Raw genomic sequence first — 10942 nt, 5'->3', positions numbered from 1 at the left:
GAACTGCTTGCAGTCCCTTGTGCCAACCACACTCTCATACTTCCATGCCTTTTTATCTTGCTGTTACCACTAATTAGAATACCCTCTCATCTTCATTTTTATTTTTTTAAAGTCAGGCCTACTGACACATAATCTACATACAGTAAAATCTATCATTTCTAGACACAGACATAGGTTTTGAGTATCAACAAAAATACACAAGCAGGTAACTGCCACTTACTCAAGGTATAGAAAACTTCCGTTGTGCACCTTTGTAATCAATCTTCTCACCCTATTCCCAAACCATTAATTGGTCTCTTTCTATAGTTTTGCCTCTTCCAGAATGCCATATAAATGGAATCATAGGGTTAGCTTTTTGTGTTTAGCTTTGTTCACAGCATAATTATTTTGAGATTCATCCATGGTGATGAATGAATCAGTAGTCTGTTTCTTTTTATGCTGAATAGCATTCCTTTGTATGAATGTGCTATACTTTATATCCACTTTCACTAGTTGAAGAACAATTGAATTATACTTGGCCCTTGAAAAACACAGATTTGAACTACATGAGTCCACTTATACATGGGTTTTATTCCACCTCTGTCACCCTGAGATAGCAAGACCAACCCCTCCTCTTTCCCATCTTTCCCAACCTACTCAATGTGAAGATAATAAAGATGAAGACCTTTATGATGATCCAGTGCCATTTAATGAATAGTAAATATATTTTCTCTTCCCTATTATTTTCTTAATAACATCTTCTTCTCTCTAGCTTGCTTTATTGTTAGAATAAAGTATGTAATGCATGTAACATACAAAATATCTGTTCATCAACTCTTTATGTTATAGGTAAGGCTTTAAGTCAAGTGTAAGCTATTAGTAGTTAAGTTTTTGGGGAGTTAAAAATATTTTTTTCACATTAAAAATATTTTCAAATGTGCAGGGGTCAGCACCCCTAACCCTTATGTTATTCAAGGGTCAAATGTATTTTCAGTTTTTGGTTATTATGCATAGAATTACTGTAAACCTTCATGTGCAAGTCTTAGTGTGAACATATATTTTAATTTCTCTTGGATAATTACCTAGGAGAGAGATTGCCAGATCATAACAGGAACTTATGTTTATATACATGTGTATTTAACTTTATAAGAAACTGTCAGGCCAGGTTGGCTGGCCCATGTCTGTAATTCCAGCACTTTGGGAGGCCGAGGCGGGCAGATCACCTGAGCTCAGGAGTTCCAGACCAGCCTGGGCAACATGGCGAAACCCTGTCTCTACAAAAAATACAAAAAAATATCTAGCCAGGCATGGTGGTGCATGCCTGTAGTCCCTGCTGCTCGGGAGGCTGAGGTGGGAGGATTACTTGAGCCTGAGAGACAGAGGTTGCGGTGAGCCGAGATAGTGCGGCTGCACTCCAGGTCTGGGCAACAGAGTGAGATATTGTCTCAAAACAAAACAAAACAAAACAAAACAAAAAACTGCCAAACTGTTTTCTGAAGTGATTGTACAATTTGCATTCCCACCAATAATGTATGAAAGTTCCAGTTACGCTGTATCCTTGCCAGTAGTGACCGTTTTGGGTGTCTACTCTCTCCCTCTCATTTATTGCTCTAGGGGAAGTCAGATAATGTGTTGTTAGCAGCCCTATGGAGAGGCTGATGAGGTGAGGAACTGAAGTCTCTGGCCAATAACCAGTGAGGAACTGAGGCTTGTCAGCAACCATGTGAATGAGTTTAGAAGTGCATTCTCCAGCCCCACTTGAGCTTTATGATAACTGTAGCCCCATATGACAGCTTGGCTGCAACCTTTTGAGTGACCTTGATTCAGAACCACCCAGATAAGGGGCTCCCAGATTTCTGACCCTCAGAATCTATGTGAGACAATAAATGCTTGTTGATTTAAGCTGCTATGGTTGGAGTAATTGGTTGCATAGCAACAGATAGTTAATGCACTGAATGAAGACACTGGCGTGAAGCTCAAGGGAGATGTCAGGTCTGGAATAGAGATTTCATGTGAAGCCATGAGACAGGATAAGTTTTGCATGTTTTGTGCTTTAGGCCAGAGCTTCCAACCCAATTTCTGCATCCAGAATGTCTCTGATTATCTCAAAGAATATAAACAATTCTCAAAACAAAATTCACAATAGAAATACAATATTTTTGGGGTAGGGAGAGGGGGTTATATAGTTAAATAATGATAATGTTGTCTCAATTCTCTAAAATCTAGGAATCAGTCTCCGTATGATTTCTCTCCATCTCTTTATTGGCAACTCTTATTCTGGATTTTATGGTATTCTATTCCTTTGGAAATTTTCAGATATATACAAATTATTTACCTCCCACTCTTTCTCCTTTTTCTTCTTTTTCTTTTCTTCTGGAATCCAGCCTTAGCATTTCAAAGAATGACCCAAGTTAAAACCACTCCCAGGGAGAATGGATTTAAACAGACTGATACGGCATGGTGGCCTTTGAAACTGATCAGGCATAAAGAAAAAGTGGGAAGCCTTTATTCCTTTCTCCCATTTGGCCCCCAACTCTCAGAAAGTACATTTATCCTGGAGATGTGAGTGTGGGGAATGTACGGGTATGGAGAAAGTGTCTTAGTCCATTTGTCTATTTGTGTTGTTATAAGGGAATACCAGAGGCTGGATAATTTATAAAGAAAAGAAGTTTATTTGGTTCACAGTTCTGCAGACTGTACAAGAAGCATGGTGGCTGCATCTGCTTTTGGTGAGAGCTTCAAGTTGTTTCCATTCATGGCAAAAGAGAGGGGAGACATTGTGCAGAGGTCATCTGGAGAAAAAGGAGGTAGAGAAAGGGGAGGGAGGAGGTACCAGCTCTGGGAAGAACTCCCATGGGAACTAACAGAGCAAGAACTCACTCATTCCCATGAGGATGGCACCAAGCCAGTCATGAGGGATCCACCCCCATGATCCAAACACCTCCCATTAGGCCCCATCTCCAGCACTGGGGATTGAATTTCAACATAAGATTTGGCAGGGCCAAAGCATATCCAAACCATAGCAGAAGGACTGCTGGCTAATGGCTCATTCAGACTGCATCTAAAAATGCTGGAGAAATAGGGAGTTACCTCGGTGACAGAGAGCTTCCCACTGTCTGAACAGTGACTGGGACTTGCTGCAGTCCCACTGAGGCCTGGGCTGTACTTAGAGAATAAGGATGGACAAAATTCTCCCACACTCCATTTCAGCCAGAGCCCAGGGATAGGGATGATATTAGTGGAGAAGGGGTGTTAGATAATGTTTGTAATTAGGTTTCACTCTTTCCCCTTAAACGTATTTTCCATTGAATAGCAGCCAAGATTTTAGATGAGGGCAAGTGGCACTACTGCTCACTCCTAGAAGGAACCACGGGACTCCTGTTATCCACACTGTTAGAGTGAACTAAATATGGCCTAAGAAGGACTCCATACTTCTATATTTGAGTCTGTGAACTAACCATAACCTAGCTTAAAAGACAAGATAGAAAACCTAACTTGGGAATACGCACCTGTAACAATAAGTGAGTCTTGGCCATTCCCAGTGGCCACACTTCAACTACTCATAGACTGTTGAGTGTTCAAACTGTGTTCAAATAAGGCAAACGCCAACCTGCAAGCAATCCAGCTATTTCTGTACCTCACTTCTGATTCCTGGACGTCACTTTACTTTTTTTTGTCCATAAATTTGTTCTGACCACGAGGCACCCCGGAGTCTCTCCAAATCTGCTGTGATTCTGGAGGCTGCCCGACTTGTGAATGATTGCTTCTTTTTGCTCAGTTAAACTCCATCAAATCTGATTTATCTGAAGTTTTCTTTTAACAACACCAAAAGCATCATCCAAAGGAAATCTCCTTCCTTTAATAAAAGTGGCTTTGATTCTCTCCCACCAAGTTCTTCCACTATCTGTAAAGCTCCACATGGCCATTTATACAGATACTCAGAAAGAATACCCAGAGGTTCTGAATGTAGTACCCTTACCTCTCATGGCAAAATAGGCCAGCTTTTTAAGGATGAATATCTTTAGGCAAACCCATACAACATGAAAGATCTCATGAGACTTCCCCTGCAAAATTAGGGTAGGAAGTTATTTCATCATCTACTCTTTCACCTCCCCATCCTGCAATATACATAAAACTGAACAATTCTATCAATACAATTGCTTCTCTTTCCTTCTTGTACACAACCTGTTTCTCCCATGAATCCTTTCATAGTTCATTACTGAAAGCTTTCTGAAATGGAAGTGGGAGGAGACATGTGCAAAGCAAAAAGAAATGAAAAAATGTTAAACAAATTACTTTTTGCCTGTGAGATTTTTCTCCCTTTCTTGGCAGTATTATTTGCCTAGTCTATTGACGTTTCAGACTAGAGAAAGATTAACTATAATTGTACCAGCAGTTTCTTTATCTCTCTGAGGGTTCCAGTGACAGAGGTTGTTAGCTTGAGAAACAGGATGTTTGCATTATTGATTAGACCACACTGTTTTGACTGAAATAGCAGAGAATATTCTTGGCTGCTTTACATGTGTCAAGTCAGTTTGCTTCTTGTCCATCAGTTGTAGGGAGCTTTTGTTGCTGCCACTGTGTTAGACGTCACATCTCAGGTGATTCTTTCTGACTGTCAGTCACCTTATCTGTTGCTGTTGATTAAAAACCTAATCTCAATCAAGAAATTTTCTGTTGCCTGTTTTGGTATTTGTGACCAGGGGATAGTTGTTTTGGTGCTTTGAGCTGTTTCTCATAGATTCTTAGAGCAGGATGTTTCAGCTGTTTGTACAGAGGGGAGGCTCACAGAACTAAACAAATAACTTTACCATTTTCGATTTAGTTGTGCTACAGGGGACAGTTGAAGATGAAAACAAACCATATTGCTCCTTACTTAATTCCTGTATTGTTTAATAAAACAATGTTATGCAGTCACAGTTCTCAAGCTTTGACCGATGAAATGCAAATTTCTGGGATCAACTGAGAGAGGTTTTGGTCCAGAAGGACCAGGGTAGGATGGGACCCAGGAATCTGTATTTTAAACCACACCCTAGTAGTTCTGATTTTAGACGAAACATGAGATGTACTTCAGGAAACACAGCTACACACCATTAAAGAGTCAAGTAAAGATTAGAAAATTAGGGTGTTACGAGCCTCAGGACAAGTCAAAGAAAATGTTGAGGGAAAATTTCAGTGCTTCTAATTTATAGTAACCAGACTGTTAGCAAGTTAATGATATGATTTATGTCTAATTTCTCAACTTTGGTTGATACACTTAATAAAGAGACACTAGATAATTACAGCTAATAATAATCTAAGCAAATTTAAAATATTTAATTATTATTGATTGAACATTTTTATTAATATAGATCACAACAATAGAGAATCCAAAAATAGACCTCAAAATATTTAGGAAGTAAGTAGCATTCCAAATTAGTGGAGAAAGAAGAGTTGATTATACCATATATGTTATTACAACAACTGGCTTGTCATTTAGGTTTAAAAAGAAGCTAGATTTCTACTTCATTTCCAAAATAAATTACAGATGAATTAAAGGGCTCACCCTAAAATAAATAAAACTGTGTACAGTCTAGAATAAAGTATGGGCACTTCTTTTTAGTATCTTGGCATTACATAAACTCTGCAAGTCTAAGAGTAAAAGATACATAAATTTGACTACATAAAAACGATTGTAAAACTACCATAAAAGAGTCAAAAGTCAAACTTAAAGACAGAATTAAGAACTTGAGAAAGATTTTTGAACAGGCAGTTCACAGAAAAAAATTCACAAATGACCACAACTTATGAAATGATGTTCAGTCCTGCTCAAAATTATTTATGTGCAAATAAAAATAAGGTATTGTTTTTCATCCGTTAGTTCAACAAAAATTAACATATTTTGTAGTATTAACTTTGAGGAGGGGTGGAGAAGAGTGAGTACCTGAGCAACTTCTACTTAAGTTTAAAATACTCATATTCTTTGATCCAACAATTCCACTTCTAAAAACTTATTCTAGAACTATAATTATATATGTAACCAGAGCAAGATGATAATTATAATATTGTTTATAATATTTAAAAACTGGAAATGATGCAAATGATCATTACTAGAGTGCTAGTTAAATAATTAATGGCCCCTTATATTTTGTAATATTCAAAGTGGGGTTAGATCCGCACATTTGGATATGAAAGAAACCACCAAGATACATTGTTTTGTTTTTTAAAAAAGAAAGAAGGCAAGGCACTAAACACTGTGTATCTTGTGTTTCTATTTGTATACAACAAACCTCCAGAAAACGTATGTATATACATAGTAAATTTCTGGAAACATTAAGAAATTTTTAAAAATAAATACCTTTGGGAATGGAATTAAAGATTTTGGAGTAAGAGGATGACTTATTTTTCATTGTATATACTTTTCTACTACTTGAAAATTTAAAATTGTGTAATGTATCATTAAAACTACCAAAGAAAAAGCCACTTGGAAATGCAAGGATTTTACATACCTGAGCTGTTCTGATTACAGCATAATGTCTGTGATAATCATATTTTGCTATTAGAAAGTTCAAATTATGTTGAAAAAAACAAACCAAGTAAGCATATGAAACATTTACAGAGATGGTTATTTAAAAAAAATTCAGCATGTAAATGACAAAACTTCATTAAGAAAAAAATTCATGTATTTAGTGTAGCGTGTACATATTTAACTGTGTCATACTGCTTTGCAAGAAGTCCCTGACCTGTATACTCTACAGGGCTCTCAGGACTTTGCCTAGTAAAGGTGGTGAGTTGCCCTGTGTCATCCCAGTTTTTCAGCCAGTCTATCGTTTTGGTGACAGACACTTCAAACTTTAGCTGCTGGGAGGCAACTGTCAATGACAGGAGTGGTATTTGTATCCTTCACCCACCAAACCTGCTCTTATCCAGAGTAAAGAAAATAGAGCTATCAGATATGGGATAAAACTGTCAATAATAAATGGAAGCAACCACATGAAATAGTGAAACTTAAAAACATGTTTTTGTTTTTACTTTCCCCAATTATGAAAGTAATATATGTTTGTTGTAGAAGTACAGAGAAGTCTAATTTATACCATACTAACAGAGATTCTCTAAGCACAAAGGCAGGGGTTCCTCTAATATTTATGTTCTGTTTGTTATTTTAAGGAGAATTTCAACAGGATGGGGACTTAAATATAATTTGTTTATACATACTTAGAGTGCAGAAACAAGAAAGAAACTGGAAACATTGCTTCTGAGTAGAAGAATTGAGGGCGTGGGGAAGATAAGTCAGGTGTGAAAGGAACTGACTTTTCTATTATTTATGTAGCCACATCATTAAAAAATTAAAAAACACTAAACTGCAAAAATTATAAAAATTTTCATAAGAATTCCATAATATTCATAATTCTTACATAGAAATGTGAAATAAAAATAAAATCCACTACGAAATCATAAGTCAAACAAAATAATTTAATAAGAGCATCCTAGAAACATTGTTTCTACATAGTCATTCAGATAAAAAAGAAATAAAAGGATGGAAAAAAGGCACGAATGAAAGAGAAAAAATAGAACAAAGAAGAGTGAAATGCCTAAATGGAAAGATTGCCAAAATAAGTCTGCTACATTGAAAATATACTGCCAGTTGGTTGATATTTAAATGATAGAAATTCTTGAATAATGCTGACATCAATCATCACTAGAAAGGCCTGGCATGGTGGCTCACGCCTGTAATCCCAGCACTTTTGGAAGTGGAGGTGGGTGGATCACTTGAGGTCAGGGGTTAAACCAGTCTGGCCAACATAGTGAAACCCCTGTCTCTACTAAAAATACAAAAATTAGCCAGGCGTGGTGGTGCACACCTGTAGTCCCCACTACTCGGAGGCTGAGGCAGGAGAAGCGCTTGAACCTGAGAGGTGTAGACTGCAGTGAGATTGTGCCACTGCACTCCAGCTTGGGCAACAGAGCAAGATTCCATCTCCCCCACCTGCCCCCCAAAAAGAAACATCACTAAGAAAACATGAATGGTTGGGGGGGCATACTGGAAGGAAACAACGAAAATCTGAAAAGGTGTAAGAACCTAAACAAATTTGTTTATCACAGAAAATAAATCACAAAACAACTTTTCTTTCTCTGGTAAGTTTCTTTATGTTAAATAAGAGTTACTTTTTGCATCACACAGACCTTCTAAACTCTTCGCTGAAGAGGTCCTTGGTAATTTGTATGTAAGCCAGTTCCTTGCAGAAGTGGCACTGAGCAGAGTAGATAAAGATGGGAACTTTTGAAGGGTTATAATCTTTGTGTGCAAAAAAGAAGCCACAGTAGTCTGAAGAGCTGTGCAAGTTTCAGGATGACACTGGGTTGGGAACCTTGGAACTAAGTGTCCCACACCTGGCAAGCCATGACATACACATTTTCTGTTCAGGCAGAAACTGAGCTTTAAAAGTGAAATGACAAAACAAAACAAAACAAACAAATAAACAAACAAAAAAGCAGGCATGTATATTGAAAACCATTCAGTCCTTCTTAGAATTGCCTCATACCTTTCTCATGCATCTTTATTAAATTCAGATGCACATTAATTTTAGAAAAGTCTAAATAGGCGTGTGTTTTATTTTTCTGTTTCCTAGTGAAATAGTGGTATAAGCCTGGAAATGCTCTATATCTATTTTCTGAAATCTGTAGCTCTTGTTTAGGTAAATATCAGGTACTTAGCTAATTAAATGTCTCTTGTTTATGTGAAAGTGTCAAATTTCAGGATGTTATGTGTAAGGCTCAGTAAAATTACGTACAAAATGACAGTGTACTCTCTTTTCATAGGCTGACCTTGTGGTCACCATCACCTGAAAATGGCTCAAAACAAAAATGACCTAAAGGTTGAAACAAGATACGATCAAATTGACGTCATGGTAATTACACCAAGTACCCTTCAATCATTGGATGGAATTTCTTGTTGATCCCAGGGCTTAGATGCTGGTGGAAACACTCCGCTGGTATAAAAAACAGGTGAGGACTTCATTAACTGCAGTTACTGAGAACTCACAAGACGAAGCTAAAATCCCGCTTCAGAGCCACAGTCAACTGCGCTGAACACATCCTGCAAAAAGCCCAGAGAAAGGTAATATGAATAAAATAATTTTGGGGGATTTTAATTGAGGAGTAAAATATTTGAGAATATGAGGGAGATTCCAGAGTCTCTGCATACACCTTAATAAGAAGAGAGATACACTTTTACTCATTCTCTTTTCAGCAGTCATGATTGAATTGGGAGGAAGTCTGTAAAATTTGGCTGTGATCATAGGGTAAGATGCTACCTAACAGAAACCAGAAACCCAATGTCTCCTGCTGGGATACTTGAGTGCCTGTCAGGATCTAAAAATTTTCCTCAAGAATTATTGGATGTCATTGGAAAGATATTCTTTCAAATAGCTTCCAGGAGCCAGACAGAGGGCAAGCAGACATTATGATATTGTTTTATTATCCATTTTTAAGTGATGTATAACTATATCTTCAAGCTGGCCCATGATAAAGTGGCTCACTTGTTTGGCTGAATGACCATAGCTTCTCATTATCTTTTGAATAGATATTCTCATGCAGACTTGAATAGTAGCAGGGAATTTCTTGAATGTCATTGTTTTCATTTTCTTCTTTAATACAATGCTGCAAAAATCAGAGTTGGTAGTATTTCTCTGGCTATTATTCATGAATTTGCAATGATAAGTCACTTGCCCAAGTCTCATTGAGTAGTTCCGATGAGTTTCTGGAAACTTTTTTGCAGCTAACCTTGGCTATCTTTGCATTAACATGAATTGGTGGCTGATTGGGAAACAGAGACTAGAAAATGAAAGAGTTTTTTGTCCCTTCTTATTAGCGTCGAAGAACAGGATATGGGCACGTGTGAAGAACTATGGGCTGACACTATATGGGTCCCTTAGCAATGCAGAAGCTGCCTTTCATCCCACAGGAATTTTGTTTCCTAAGCTCTTCAATCTTTTTCCCAGTCAAAAGTCAGATATTTTGCCTTAGAAAAGGAATCATTTAAAGTTTCTGAAAATATCTTTTAAATAATTACTTGACTTAATACCAATTCAATTATTCATAATATTCGTCAACCAAATTGCATGTAATACATTGCTATATTCTTGAATTATTTAAGAAAGACAAGAGTGGTCCTCATTTATAAAGGGTTCATGGTTTTTCATTTTAATTTCAACTTTGGTTTTCTTAAGTTTATTTTTTTTTTTTTTGCAGTAAGAGTCATTGAAATTTTAAGTGAGTCATATTTCTTACCATTTCCTGCTGAAAAGGGTAGCATGTGAGAAAAATGTTAGAAAAGCAATTAATTATGTTCCAGAGCAGATTTTCAGTTTCAGTGTACATTTCTTTTTAATGTGAGACCCAGATTTACATGAAAACTCAAAGTAAGAGCTGGGTAACAGAAATGGCTAACTTAGAAGGTAATGTACATCTTGCTTAAAAACAGATCAAAGTAATCTACTTTCACAAAGAGAAAATTTACAGGAGTGAACTTACATTTCTATTGAGAACAGCATGGTTCATAGCACTAAATTTCATTTTTCCAGATTGTGATTCCTAGAGTAGTTTGCTATCAACTTTTGATCTTTGCAAATTCTGGATTTGGTGTATAATGTTATAGCAGTGCCATTGTAATGTTGCACAAAGTAGTCTAGCAATTTCTCGGTTCATCAGGCTTAGAGATAACATTGTAGAAATGATCCAGCATCTTTAATACTCTGTGATTTAAGGTGGGGCACTTAGGCTGAACTAGGGGTAGAATCCATGACAATATTAGAAATCGAGTTAGACAACATAACTGAAACAGCATGATTCATGTGTGACTCCAAGTTATAAAGGAGGACATAGATTAATGGTATACTTTCAGGCTATAGGGGTAGTACAAGTGGAAGGACACTATCTTAGGATCAGATTACTTTCTGAGCAACTTTGGCAAATCGTTTAAATT

The 10942-nt window shown here is 36.9% G+C and overlaps 1 protein-coding gene across 3 annotated transcripts in view; it reads left to right on the top strand.

Annotated features, from left to right (window-relative positions):
- The first annotated feature begins 8699 nt into the window (after window positions 1-8699).
- The window catches only part of CGA (glycoprotein hormones, alpha polypeptide), a 27734-nt gene continuing 25491 nt past the window's right edge, over window positions 8700-10942 (top strand). The window contains exon 1 of one of the 3 annotated variants that reach the window (XM_011988886.1): window positions 8700-9076. The gene's annotated coding sequence lies outside the window, so the exon portion shown is untranslated. The remainder of the gene's footprint in view (window positions 9077-10942) is intronic. The other 2 variants (XM_011988884.1, XM_011988879.1) reach the window with 2 other exon arrangements.

This window comes from Mandrillus leucophaeus, unplaced genomic scaffold (assembly GCF_000951045.1).
Source record: "Mandrillus leucophaeus isolate KB7577 unplaced genomic scaffold, Mleu.le_1.0 Scaffold1092, whole genome shotgun sequence".
Lineage (NCBI taxonomy): Eukaryota > Metazoa > Chordata > Mammalia > Primates > Cercopithecidae > Mandrillus > Mandrillus leucophaeus.
This window is presented reverse-complemented; position numbering and strand designations above follow the sequence as displayed.